Raw genomic sequence first — 15,538 nt, forward strand, 5'->3', positions numbered from 1 at the left:
AGAACTACTATAAGGATGTTCTTGCGGGTGCCCGCCTTGTGGCGGATGAATGTACCAAGGATGTAATTTTTGAATGAACTCGCTCGTGTTTATCCTGTGCGCTGAAAACTTGTCCATAGGCGCTAAGCAATGCTTGTTGAATTTAAAATATTATTTTCTGTGCGGCCGTTTATCAAAAATTGAGAGATGGCCAGTCGTCGGCTTCTGCCCCCATGCCACTAGTGCTAGGGTATTCGGGATAAACCTGAGCGCTCTTTTTCCCATAGTTGTGTCCTTCGAGGGAGGCGCTCAGCACAACGAACCAGGCAATCGGACTATAATGCTTGAACACTCTCACTTAGCCATAGAACTTTATAATTTTAAATTTCGGCGAAGCCCCTAGTTCGGAAGACCGAGTTCGGGGCGCTATCCACGCCTTGGCCGGACAAATCCGGCTCCTCGCTCGAAGCGGCATAAGTCTTTAGGGGCTCGAAAAACCTCTCGAACAGCGACCGGTCTCTCGCCTCATCATGACAGTCAGTTTTAGCTTTCTCCACTGAGGTGCTTAACCCAGCTCAACCGGGGCACAATCGCAGTGGTTCTCCTAGTGCTACCTTAGCCGATATAGCGGAACGTAAGACACCAAAACATAGGAGCCGGGCAAACCCAACTATTGACCCAAATCATGATTCGGAGCCGATGCATATAGTGTTATAAGTTCGGGGTGCCGCACTTGTGAAAGTGTACGGACTTCTCACGCCATATTGAAGGGTACTGAAGCCCCTGGCGTATTTGCCGTACCACCATGTACGGGTGCAACATGTCATTAATGAACATATATAAAAGAGAGTAATGCAAAAAATAGACAAAGGCTATGCATTGTTTATAGAGAGGCTATTTATCATAGCCGAACGATACAAATAGTGCGGTAAGCAAAAGATATTGGACTAGTTAGTATGTCCTGACCAGGGGCAGGCCAAGGAATTGTATTTAAAACAGGTATACCGCTCGTAACAGAGACCACCTGGGAGTTCCATAATGCGGCATGGCTTGTCTGCCTCCCTGGAGCTTGCATCGTTTGTGCGGCAGTCGAATTGCCAAACAGGTCGCCCGAAGTATGGAGTCCTGAAAGTAAGAAAAAATTAAAAGAATCCGGCAGCCCCTAGTACATTTCAAGCCGTGTTTTGGGCATGCCGTTATTGTGCCCCTTCCCCTGTGCCCATGGTATTTCAAGGGCGTAGTTATGTACGCGAGGTACTGGTTTCGTTATGTCGCGAGAGCTGGGGTTGGGGCCACATTGCTACGCTTGCTCAGAGTGTGCCAGGCGGTCCTGCTGTGGGTTACTCTGGGCGCGCTTGGCAGTGTCTGGCTTTTTGATGGCCGGACTGGAGAATTGCGTGAGAAGGCTACTTTGTACCTCCGCTGCGAGAGCCGCCGTGTGCTCCTCCGTACGGAGGGAGCGTTCGGTATTTCCGTTAACCGTAATTACTCCTCGAGGGCCTGACATCTTGAGTTTGAGATATGCATAATGCGGCACCGCATTGAACTTTGCGAATGCGGTTCGTCCGAGTAGGGCGTGATAGCCACTGTGAAACGGGACTATATCGAAGATTAACTCTTCGCTTTGGAAATTGTCCGGGGATCTGAAGACCACGTCAAGTGTTACTGAGCCTGTACAGTTGGCTTCTACACCTGGTATAATGCCTTTAAAGGTTGTTTTTTGTGGGCTTAATCCTTGAAGGATCTATGTCCATTTTCCGCACTGTATCCTGATAAAGCAGGTTCAGGCTATTGCCGCCGTCCATGAGGACTCTTGTGAGATGAAATCCATCGATGATTGGGTCGAGAACCAATGCGGCGAAGCCGCCATGAAGGATGCTAGTTCGACGGTCCCTTCGATCAAAAGTGATCGGGCAGGAGGACCATGGGTTGAACTTTGGGGCGATTGGCTCTATCGCGTATACGTCCCGCAGCGCACGTTTCCGCTCCCGGTTGGGAATGTGGGTTGCGTATATCATGTTCATCGTCCGCACTTGTGGGGGAAAGCCCTTCTGTCCATTGTTGTTTGGCGGCTTGGGCTCCTCGTCGTCGCTGTGCAGCCCCTTGTCTCTGTTTTCGGCTCTTAACTTGCCTGCCTGCTTGAATACCCAACAATCCCTGTTAGTGTGATTGGCTGGTCTTTCGGGGGTGCCATGTATCTGGCACAAGCGATCGAGTATTCGGTCCAAACTGGACGGGCCCTGAGTATTATTTTTGAATGGCTTTTTCCGCTGACCGGATTTATAGCCTTTGAATCCGGCATTGACTGCCGTGTCTTCATTGCTGTCGCTGTTAACGCGGCGTTTTTGCTTATTCCGACGTGTCCTGCCACTTTTGTCCTTGGTATCTGAATTACCAGGGTTCTTTGATAAGTTGTTACTGCGAGCTAGCCAGCTGTCTTCTCCCGCGCAAAAGCGGGTCATGAGTGTCGTGAGGGCTGCCATGGATTTCGGCTTTTCCTGTCCCAGGTGCCGGGCAAGCCACTCGTCGCGGATGTTATGCTTGAAGGCTGCTAGGGCCTCTGCGTCCGGACAGTCGACTATCTGGTTTTTCTTTGTTAGGAACCGTGTCCAGAATTTTCTGGCCGATTCGTCTGGCTACTGAATTATGTGGCTTAAGTCGTCGGCATCCGGCGGTCGCACGTAAGTGCCTTCGAAGTTGTCGAGGAATGCGGCTTCCAGGTCCTCCCAAGAACCGATTGAGTCTTCTGGCAAGCTGTTAAGCCAATGCCGGGCCGGTCCTTTAAGTTTGAGCGGGAGGTATTTGATGGCGTGTAGATCATCGCCGCGTGCCATGTGGATGTGAAGGAGATAATCCTTGATCCATACCGCCAGATCTGTTGTGCCATCGTATGATTCGATGTTTACGGGTTTGAAACACTCTGGGATTTTATGATCCATTACTTCATTCATGAAGCATAGCGGGTGTGCGGCGCCTCTGTACTGGGCTATATCACGACGCAGCTCAGAAGAGCTATGTCTGCTGTGTTCGGCCCGGCCGGATTTGTTGTATCCGGCGTGAAGAACATTGTCACATGCCATAGGGCGCCTGCACGATCCGTAGATCGATCTTGTTTGTCTTGCCTTATCCTCTAGTATGTCTCGCAGGTCAGGCGCATTTTCCCGTGCCTTAGTTGAGCGGCGTCGGGGCATGGCTTGGGTGGAGGGACGAGAGGCCTCTCTGTCACGGTCGCGAGGTGGCTGGTCTGCCATGTCATGCGCTGGTGATGTAGGTGCTTCCTCCTCTGATCGGGGTAGCGGCCTGCGCTTCGGGTAACTCTTGGAGGGGCATTCGAGTTCATACTCTTCGGCCGCAAGGGCTTCAGTCCATCTGTCAGCTAGTAAATCTTGGGCAGCTCTAAGCTGTTGCTGCTTTTTCTTGAGGCTGCTTGCCGTGGCTAAAAGCCTGCGTTTAAAACGCTCTTGTTCGGCGGGGTCTGATGGTATGACGAATTCGTCATCATCGAGGCTTGCCTCGTCTTCGGAGGGAGGTGTATAGTTATCATCCTCGACCTCTCGGTCTGCCGCTCTCTCATGAGGGCTGGCTTCTCCATCTTCCTGTGCCGAATCTTGCTGAGGTGGGTGTTCTTCGGCGCTATCCGGGGTAGTATTATCTCCCATGCCGGAATCACTGTTTTTACTTTGGCGGGATTTAGAGCGGCGCCGCTGACGCCGGCGCTTTGGCTGTTTCTTGGGGGCGTCATCCCCCACTGTTCCATCGCCATCTCCATCTTTTGGAGTATCCACCATACATATGTCATATGACAAGGTGGCCTTCCAGCGCCCTACAGGTGCTGGTTCCTATTCGTCTCCTACATCGTCGTCCATGTCTTCGGAGCTGAAGTCAAGCATGTCGGTTAGATCGTCGACAGTGGCTACAAAGTGGGTGGTGGGTGGAGTTTGAATTTCCTCATCGTCCGTATCCCACCCTCGCTGACCGTAGTCCGGCCAGGGCTCTCCTGATAAAGAGAGAGACTTAAGAAAATTCAGGATGTCGCCAAAAGGCGAATGCTGAAAGATGTCTGCGGCGATGAACTCCATTATCGGTGCCCAATCGGATTCGATTGGCAGGGGCGCGGGAGGTTCGGAGTCCGGAGAGGAATCCGGCTCTTCGGAGTCACGGGCCATGCGGAATGCGGGGCTAGAGTTCGGCTCGATCGCCTCTGAGATCGCAACCCCTAAGGCAGCATCCAATCGCTGATCCTCGATCGGCGCAGTAGGCTCCAAATCAATGGTCGGAACCGGTGCGTGTGCGGCCTCCACAGCGCTGTTCGGCGGCAGAGCTATATCATGCCCATCGAGACAGCGCGGCGCGCTTGGCCGTGGCTCGAGCCCGTCGAAGATCAAGTCTCCGCGGGTGTCAGCCGTGTAGTTTAAGGTTCCAAACCTGACTTGATGGCCAGGGGCGTAGCTTTCGATCTGCTCTAGGTGGCCGAGCGAATTGGCCCGCAGAGCGAAGCCGCCGAAGATGAAGATCTCTCTGGGGAGCAAAGTCTCACCCTGGACCGCATCATTGTTGATGATCGAAGGAGCCATCGGGCCTAAAAGTGACGACAAAGAGGAACTCTCAATGAAAGCACCAATGTCGGTGTCAAAACCGGCGGATATCGGGTAGGGGGTCCCGAACTGTGCGTCTAGGCCGGATGGTAACAGGAGGTAGGGAACACGATGTTTTACCCAGGTTCGGGCCCTCTTGATGGAGGTAAAACCCTACGTCCTGCTTGATTAATATTGACGATATGGGTAGTACAAGAGTAGATCTACCACGAGATCAAGGAGGCTAAACCCTAGAAGCTAGCCTACGGTATGATTGTTGTATATGGAGTTGATTGCCTACGGACTACAACCCTCCAGTTTATATAGACACCGGATAGGGTTAGGGTTACACAGAGTCGGTTACAATGGTGGGAGATCTTGAATATCCGCATCGCCAAGCTTGCCTTCCACACCAAGGAAAGTCCCATCCGCACACGGGAAGAAGTCTTCAATCTTGTATCTTCATAGTCCAGGAGTCCGGCTGAAGGTATAGTCCGGCTACCCGAACACCCCCTAATCCAGGACTCCCTCAGTCGTCTCCTTGGTTCCTAAGCACATGTAGCTTCTTTGCATTGGGTAGCAACCATGTCTCGTACGAGTGGAAAGGGAAAGCATGTAGGAACGGGTTCACCTTAGGTCCAATGGCGTATGCTTGAGTGTACATGCGGATGATCGTAGGATGCTCCGCATCATTTCCCCTCCCTTGGGAAAGATCCGACCTCGGATCGAAATCCTCATCACCATGGAAACGGTTGTCGTGGACGGACTTGTAGTTGGACGAAGAGGAAGACATGGAGCAATCCAAGTACTCGAAGGTGTCGCAATGCTCGATGTCGTGGCATGAGTGGAGGTTCGAAGGTGCATCCAATAAGTCCGAGCGCTCCTCAACTTGAAGGTTCATGGGTTCCATCTCCAATGTCGGTCCTCCATCCAATAGATGTAACATGTAGACAAGAATAAGGAAACAACAATGAAAGAGTGACCCATCCAATATGCATATTTGAGGATGGCTCAAAGGGAAAGAGTTCACCTTTAGGAGATTCTCGCAAATGTTGGTGTTGCACATCGTGTATGCCTTCACATGACCAAATTGTGTCATGACGGTATCGCCTTGTGAATCCTTCAACATGAAAGAACATGGCAAACACTCGGAAAAACAAATGAGGTTAGCGCAAATGCAAGACCTATCATTCAAGGGGCGAGATACCCAACAAGTGTTTTCATCATTCTTATCATAAGAAAGGACAAGGTGTGGTATGGTATGAAAGCATATGATGAAACTACAACCAAAGACAATAGGCTTAAACAAGCAAGCATGCATCACAAGTAATATGTCCAAGTCTCCACGATCAATAAGCATAGCAAGTTGGCACTCAATACAAGGAGATGTGAGAGATGCAACTAATGGACACAAGAGAAAATGATCAAGATATATCATGTGAGAGGCATGAGCATATATGTCATCAACCCAAGAAAGCGAGTAAGAATGGAACATGGGTGATGCATCAAAGCAAGCAATCATAGTGATCAACTCAAGCAAGCTAGTAGTGCAAAGATGCAACGTACTAGGAGGAATCATGGCAAGCATGTCATGTGTGCAAATAGTGGGCATATATAATGCACATGACATTTCACAAGCATAAAGGCAAGATATGAGCAAAATAGCATCAATAGCATGGGGCACATGATAAACATGGCAATAGCAACAAGGATCTCCACCAAGCATGCAAATACACATAGGAGTAACATAATTGTGAATCATGGGTAGATGCAAGCAAGGGTCACAATTGCATGGCAAAGGCATAGAAGCAAGCATAACATGCAAAGTGAACACGGTAAAATGAGCAAGAGAGCGGTATATAGCCCATAGCCGTGTGAGAGCCAAGTGAGAGAGATGCGCGTAGTCGTTGCACGAAAGGAACGGTGGTAAGGATAGTTCACGGGATCCCAAGTCATCTTTGCTCTCAAGAGCTCGTTTCGTCAACTCTTGGGATTGAGAGGTTGACGAGTATACATGAGTACCTACACAAAACAAAGACAAAGGGAAAATTGTGTGTGCGTGGTAGATGTACACATCATCCATCATGATGTGCACGTGCTTGTGTTGGTTAGCACAAAATATCCAATGCTCAAATAAATGAGATGCGTGATATAGAAACATGTCATCCATCATGATAGGTTTGTTGTTATGTATGGCATAATGGAGACTCAAAGTATGTCATGCATCACAAGAAATATGTAGAGCATTGTTATTCATGGAATGCATATGGTGCAAGCAATTATGCGAATCATGCAATGTATGGAATGCATCAAAATCTCCTAATATGTATGATGAAACTATGGGGGTCTCCTCATGAGCATTAATGGAAAATTCACACGGAGAAGATTGACAACATCCCAAACAATGCATATTTGGAACAATGTGATCATGGCATGGCATAGTAGATGAATTGCACAAATCATGTAAAGGAATCATGGCAATATCATCACATGAAAAACAAAAGCCAATGACCATCATCTCGTCATCTATGCCATAAGTGCAAATGGGATTGATTTTAATGGGGCATGCATAGTTACTATGTTGAGATTGAAAAGATGCAATATGGGATATCTCACTCATAGCATATGACAAGGTTAATGGATTGTCAAACATGATGTGACCAAAAGAATTTTCACATGATATCCTATGGAGCATAGCATCACAACTAGGCAACTCAACATGCTCATCATCATATTTATCATAAATAGGTAAGTCATGACATGAGGAAGTAGCACTAGCATGAAGCATGGGAATAGGTGTGTCAACATCATGCAAGCAATCATTCGTGAAATAGTCCACTAGTGGGACAAGAGAAGCACCATCACCTATGTTACCTTTGGAGCATCGCTCATGTGTTGTAGGTGAGGTGTCGAAGACCAAGTCGTGGTCAACTTCATGTTGATGGAACCATGTGGGGGGTGCATATTCTTCCACCATGGCCATCATTGTCTCCATTGGAGGCATGGACTCGTCGAGGATAGGCGTGTCATCATGTAGGAGACCTAGCACCAAAGAAGAAAACACACTAGGAGTAGAGGTTAAGTCGTTAGAAATCAAAGTGGCCTCACATGCCGTGTCAACTACCTCACTCACTAAGTGTTGTGGCTCACTCACTCCCTCTCGGATTCTCTCACTCATATGGTTGGTGGAGTCACTCAAATGGCTCTCAACCTCACATAGGATGTGTGGCATGCTCTCAAGTGTGGGGCTAGTGGTGGTCACACTCATCCTCTCATAGGAAATGCTCTCAATGTCACGTATGGTTGAGTCACTCATGTGGTGGTGGCTCTCCTCACATGGCAATCGGGGCATCTCGTCACATGTCGTTGTCCGAGAGATGTTGGTGCAAGTGTCTCCATGATCAATCATGTCATGGTCGTAGTCGTGGATGAAGGCCGAAGATGGCACATCATCACTCTCCTCCAAGACCAAAGATAAGGTCTCATGTGCGGTCTCGTAGCTTGACTCGGAGTATGAGTCCAGTATAGGCGCCGTCTTCATGTTGTTGAAGAGGTTCATGCTCGTCGTCGTGGTCGAAGGGGATGGCAATTGCTCGACCTTCTTGTTGCCGTCTTGTTGTAGGAGGCCCATATGATGTGGCACATCGTAGCTCATCTCCATGACCGAAGGGAATATCTCATGCTCGGCCATCTTCCTTGGGAGGCTTCTGAAGATGGAAGTGTCGCCCTCGCTTGTAGTTGGTCGCCTTGTACTTGATGATGTCGATGTAGGCGAACTCATGGGAAGTAGGCGAAGATGCCGTACGTCCAAAGGCGAAGATGCCTTGATAGCACTTGGCGAAGATGCCAAAGTGGTGGTGGTAGTAGCCGTATCGCCATCTTGGTGGTGCTCATCTCGCGGTCTTCTCTTGTGCTCATGAAGTTTGGACTTGGCATGAAGTAGGGCTTGTTGGGACTTGTAGGTAGGCGCATCTCGAGCATCTTCATGTTGATGGTGTCGTTGTCGTGCTTGAGCTCGGTGGCGTTCGTCGTCGTCATGCACATTATGCTTGGAGGTGACTTGCCCTTCATGACGAGGTGGATCACGAACGTGATGGTGGTCGCCATGGAGATGTGGACGTGGACGACTTGCGCTTGCGTCATTTTTGTGCTCTGAAGACTTGTGATTGGAATGTCGCCGCCTTGAGGATGATGAAGGGAAAGAACGGTTGATCAACAAGGTCCGAATCTCCTCCATCCTTGCATCTTGCTCCTCCTTTTGTGCGGAACACTTGTTGTTGATGTAGTCCCTTTTCCTCGCTTCGGAGTGGCGAATGTCAATGGAGAGGTTCTCGATGCGCTCTCGCAATCTTGATTGTGCGCCTTGCATTTGTCGTTGTAGATCGAGGATGGACGCTTTGGTGATGTTGTTGTTCACGTCGTCGTTGTTGTGGAAGACCGGAGATGAAATGCCTTTCCTATCCATCACTCCAAGAGAAAATTGTGAGTGGTAGAAAAAGAAGAACGAATACCAAATGTACCTTGACCGAAGTTGAAAGTGGATCAATGATCACTCCAATGTGGACAAGGAAATAGCACAATTGGGGCCAATTTTTGTCGGTTTCTCACACCTACACACATAAGGCTTATGGTGGAGCTCGGTGAGATTGTGGCACAAAAATTTGATGCGAAATGTTAGCAAGAGTCAATAATGTTGAAAAAGATTCACAAATTCGCAAGTGTAACAAGTAGACCAATAGCAATATGGGTGGCACACGGAAACGCACACACGGATAGATAAATGGGGTTGTGTAACCAAGGATGACCTCAAATTGTGGAATCCACGGAAAATGCTCTTGTTGCACAACTCTAGAGAGACGCTAGCACGATTGCTCAATAGGCGGATACGACACTTGTGCACAACCTATAGGAGACAAAAATGCAACGACTTCTATCCCAAGTATGCTATGTATATGATGTTCCGGTGGTATGATCCAAGATGATCGGATATGACAAACTTATGCAATGTGGTATGATGCTATGGCACTTGCTTACAAGCTTTTTTGCTTTTTCTCTTTTTCTTTGCTTAAAAGCTTTATTCTCTTTTTTTGTATGGCCACTTTGCGAAATGCACAAACCAAGATAGCAATTGTGTATATGCGGGAACAAACTTGAGGCACACGAGATGGTATGATACCAATATGATATGGTATGTTTGCAATGTATGGTGTAGATCACTAATGTGCACAAGTAACGTTGCCGGCAATACTCAAATGGCTAGCCTCGATAGGCAAGTGACGCAAAATAGGCTAGGGGTCATCAATGCAATTGCAAGGGAATATACAATGGAGGGATACCACGATACCGAGATGATATGGAGGTTATAGTCCTTGGTGATGATGAGTGGCGGTGATCTTGATGGAGATACCAAGATGATGGAGACTCGTCCCTAAGTAGCCGAAACACCTTAGGAAACGGAAAAACCGCGAACTCAAAATCTCAAGTGTCAAATGTCAAATGGTGGTAGAGAAACGCAATGATGGGATGTGGAGTACGCAATGCGGAAATGGAGCGTAAGGTGGTGTACTATACACGGTGTCGAAGTTGGAAGCACGGTCCCTAAGTAGCCGAAACACCTTAGGAGACACAACTCACAACACAAACAAAATTCGGTTAAGTTGGGATGGTGGAAGTGTATAGTGGTCAAGCCTATGTGGCAGTGGTGGTGGTTGATGAAGAAGCAACCGTCCCTAAGTAGCCTAGACACCTTAGGAGACTCAAATCACTCCTCAAGCAACCACTAATGCGATGGGGAACAAAATTGGTTAGGTTGCGGAAGTCGATGGTGGTTATGCGGAGATTGTGGTGGAAGCCCTAGGCAAAAATTCCAAAGTTCCAAAAATTTGATGGAGTCAAATGGTTTTGGTAGTATTTTTTTGGAAGGGGGATGTCAAGAGCTTTTCAACGAGCTAAAGAACGCGAAAATCGGACTCCAGATGAATTAGTCATGGACAAAACGGTGAAACGGGGAAGCGGAAATGTACAGGGGTCGGACATCCGGGGCTCGGGGCCGGATATCCGGGACCTGATGTCCAGAACCACGCGCGAAATGCGCTCCAGGAGCCGGATGTCCGGGGCTCAGGCCGGATGTCCGGGCTCCAAATCCGAGGATGAACTCGAGGAACTCGATTTGGGGGCGGAAATTGATGATTTCAAGGTCAAAATTGGAGAGGTTTCGTGGATGGAAAGTGGGGAAACTTGGGGAAATGCTAGAACCACTCAAAACCAAGCAAATCCATGGATCAAAATCAACAAAACATCATCAGACCAACAAATCACAAAAAAATTTGGGGCTATTTTTGGTGGGGATTTTCGAAATTGGGGAAGAACACAACAAAATTAGGCTAGAAAAACACAACGGGGAGGCTCCAAAATCATGATCAACGTGGCTCTAGATACCAAGATGATGTAGGGTGGAACCCTAGACGGCCGATCTTTCAGGAAAGGAGAGGATCCCTACGAAGAACGCGATGAACACGAGGGGAAACACGAGGGAAACACGAGGGGAACACGAGAGAAATCACTCAACCAACAAGAATAGATCACTCATGCGCTAGATCGATGAACACAAAGGTAAGATACAAGATCCAAAGTCAACAACGGACGATACACGGTAACCGGTTCTTCTCCTAGAAGGAGGTCTTGAATCCATAAGGGGATCTTCCCGTAAAGGGGGCTTGAATCCAAGGTGATCTTCTCCGAAGAGGGGCCGCAGTCTCTCTCGAGGAGTAGATCGGTATGGATGAGCGAAGCTCTATCTCACATACGAGCTAAACCAACGCTAACCCTAGAAAGGAGGAGATGGGGAGTATATATAGTGTTAGCCCATGAAGGGGTAAGTGAGAGGGGGGTACATGGGCCTCTGGCCCGTTCACTGTGCGCAGACAGGCGCTGGATGTCCGGGCTGGGGGCCGGATGTCCAGGGCTTCGCGAGGCGCCGGATGTCCGGGCCTCGGGCTGGATGTCCGGGTTGGAGTGGCCGATTCTTCTGCTCTCTGGATAGCATGCACCGGATTTCCGGGCAGGCGCCGGATGTCCGGCCCGTCGCGGGGCGCCGGATGTCCGGGGGTCGGCCGGATGTCCGGCCACTGTAGAGTCGCCTAGCTTCGGTCTCTCTCTGGTCTTCTTCTGGTTGGTGGCGCCGGATGTACGGGCTCCTACCGGATGTCCGCCCGCTGTAGCTCCGCGGCGACTCCACTTCAGGCACTTCTTGATCCGCTTCCGTGTGGACTAGGCGTATAACTTGAGCATCTCCATGGTCGTCTCCTTGGTTCCTAAGAACATGTAGCGTATTTGCATTAGGTAGCAACCATGTCTCGTACGAGTGGAAAGGGAAAGCATGTAGGAACGGGTTCACCTTAGGTCCAATGGCGTATGCTTGAGCGTACATGGGGATGATCGTAGGATGCTCCGCATCAGGATCCAATCTAGAGCTCCGGCAGAGCTGTTTTGCCGGGGAAACTTCCCTCCCGGAGGGGGAAATCATCGCCATCGTCATCACCAATGATCCTCTCATCGAGAGAGGGCAATCTCCATCAACATCTTCATCAGCACCATCTCATCTCAAAACCCTAGTTCATCTCTTGTATCCAATTCTTGTCTCCAAGTCCGGGATTGGTGCTACTAGGTTGCTAGTAGTGTTAATTACTCCTTGTAGTTGATGCTAGTTGGTTTAATTGGTGGAAGATCATATGTTCAGATCCTATATTCATATTAATACCCCTCTGATTATGAACATGTTTATGCTTTGTGAGTAGTTACGTTTGTTCCTGAGGACAAGGGAGAAGTCTTGCTATTAGTAGTCATGTGAATTTGGTATGTGTTTGATATTTTGATGAGATGTATGTTGTCTAGCCTCTAGTGGTGTTATGTGAACATCGACTACATAACACTTCACCATTATTTTGGCCTAGAGGAAGGCATTGGGAAGTAATAAGTAGATGATGGGTTGCTAGAGTGACAGAAGCTTAAACCCTAGTTTATGCTTGCTTCGTAAGGGGCTGATTTGGATCCATATGTTTCATGCTATGGTTAGGTTTATCTTAATACTTTTGTTGTAGTTGCGGATGCTTGCAATAGAGGTTAATCATAAGTGGGATGTTCGTTCATGTAAGAAAAACACCCAAGCACCGGTCCACCCACATGTCAAATTATCAAAGTACCGAACGCGAATCATATGAGCGTGATGAAACCTAGCTTGACGATATTCCCATGTGTCCTCGGGAGCGCTTTTCCTTATATAAGAGTTTGTCCATGCTTGTCCTTTGCTACAAAAAGGATTGGGCCACCTTGCTGCACTTTATTTACTTTTGTTACTTGTTGCTCATTACAAATTATCTCATCACAAAACTATCTGTTACCACTTATTTCAGTACTTGTAGAGAATACCTTGCTGAAAACCGTTTATCATTTCCTTCTGCTCCTCGTTGGGTTCGACACTCTTACTTACCGAAAGGACTACGATAGATCCCCTATACTTGTGGGTCATCAATAAGCAAAAGGGGAAGATAAGCAAAGAGCTTTTAAGCAAGAACCATAGCATCATACACCATTAAGATTATGATACTAGATCATCTTGGATCATATCATCGGAATACCATACATAGATCATACTTGGGATAGAAGTCGTTGCATTTTTGCTTAGTAGGTTGTGCACAAGTCTTCGTATCTGCCTATTGGGCAATCATGCTAGCGTCTCTCTAGTGTTGTGCAACAAGAGCATTTTCGTGGATTCCACATTTTGGCTCATCCTTGGTTGCACGGCCCCATTTCATCTCTTTGCGTGTGTGTTTGCGTGTACCATATTTTGCTTGGTCTACTTCTTGCATTGCAAATTTGCGAATCTTTTCCAACATTATTGAAGCTCACTAACAATTGCATCAAATTTTGTGCCACCATCCTAACCGAGCTCCACCATAAGCTTTTACTTGTGTAGGTGTGAGAAACCGACAAGAATGGTACCAATTGTGTTATTTCCTTGTTCCACATTGGAGTGATCTTTGATCCATCTTCAACATTGGTCAACGTACATTTGGTATACGTTCTTATCTTTCTCCCGCTCACATATTTCCCTTGGAATGATGGATAGCCCAGGTACTTCTACCAACCCACTCTTCATCGGGCAAGACGACGACATGAACTCCTACGTCACAAAGAGCCACCTCTTTGGTGCACAACATGCTTTGCATCAAGAGAAACAAGCAATGAGCTAATGCATCGACAACCTCGCCACCGACTTGCGACTCTCTGAGCAATGCACAAGATATTACTTCGACCATAAGCAAGAGAATGACGCAAGAATGAACAAGATCAGTGCTTTGTTACTCAACCGCTCTTCTTCCACTTCATCCTCATCAAGACGGAGCCGCTCAAGTCAACACTCCGACTACACCATCTCCGGCTCAAGTACACCGACATCGAACAGTCTTCATCGTGCCGTGTGCCAAGATCGTCAAGCCAACCACAACCCTCTACACGATAACAACTCTCAAGAAAAACGACATCGTCAAAACCAAGATACCTTTGCACAAGCACGAGAACGACAACGACAACGCCAACACGAAGAGGAAGAGTGAGCGCGACTTCACCAAGAAGCCCAAGATGCCAAGGAACAACGTCAAGAGCAACAATTGCGAGAAGCTCAAGCACTTGAGGCACAACAAGCCCTCCAAGAATCAAGTTGAGCCGGAGCCAACTGAGGCCGACAAGCTCGTGAACATCAAGAAGCGCTTCGTGAAGAAGTTCGAGAACGATTATATCAAGCTCGCATGCAACGTCAAGCTCGAAAAGTTCCTCCACGAGCTCGCCAAGAACATCAAGTTCAACAAGAACAAGAAGATAATGGAAATCCTCCACGGCAAGATCAAGTTGTGAGAGACAATCCTCCTCGTCAAGGACGTCATCATCCCTGACCTGAACACAATGAAGAGCAACGCTACGGAAAGCTAAAGTTCACCATGCCCAAGTTCAATGGAAGCAATGATCACGAAGAATACCTTTCATGAAGAAGATAAGAAGATCATGATGGCATCCCTTGAGTTCTAAGACTATGTCCTCATTTTGTGGGAACAAGTCATTGAGCGCCGAGAGGCAAAAGCTTAACCACCCATCACTACATGGGTGCAAATGAAGGATGTCATGAGAGCACGCTTCGTGCCTACCTACTACAACCGCGACCTCTTCAAGAAACTCCAACTACACAAGCAAGGAACAAAGAGCGTTAAAGAGTACTACAAGGAAATGGAGATTGCAATGATACGAGCCAATGTCATGGAATATGGTGAAAAAGCTATGGCACGTTTCTTGAATGGACTCAATCATCCCATCAAGAAGATCGCCGACTTCCATCCATACACGAATCTCATCGAGCGAGTGCATCAGGCTACCAAAGCGGAACGTCAAGTGCAAGATGACTTCAAGTGTGCCAAGTTCTCATCCAAGTCATATGGTTTCTCCAACACCCAAGCTTCAACGACTCCAACACCTTCTACATCAACCAAGCCTTCTACAAGCAACATCGACAAGTCGAGTTACAAGAAAACTTCAACAACTCCAAGTCATCTTCCTACTACAAGCAACTTCAACACGAGAGCTTCATCATCACCTACCCCAACCGATGAGACCATCAAGAAAAGTTCCTTCAAATGTTTCCCATGCGGAGGCCGAGGCCACAAGTCCTTTGAGTGTACCAACAAGCGGACAATGATCCTCAATGACGATGGTGCATACGACTCCATGAGTGAAGGAGAAACAGAAGCACTTGTGCAAGTCACCATGCACTAGAAAGTGAATGATGAAGAGGAACAAGTCTTTTGTGATGAAGATTCAAGTCCCGCTCTTATTGTCTCCAAAGTCTTGACCCTTCATCAGCACCAAGAAGAAGACCAAAGATGCCACATATTCCATACCAAGGCCGGCATCAATGGAAGGTCCGTCAAGGTCATCAT

Source organism: Triticum urartu, chromosome 5 (genome assembly GCF_003073215.2).
Source record: "Triticum urartu cultivar G1812 chromosome 5, Tu2.1, whole genome shotgun sequence".
In the NCBI taxonomy this organism is placed as follows: Eukaryota; Viridiplantae; Streptophyta; class Magnoliopsida; order Poales; family Poaceae; genus Triticum; species Triticum urartu.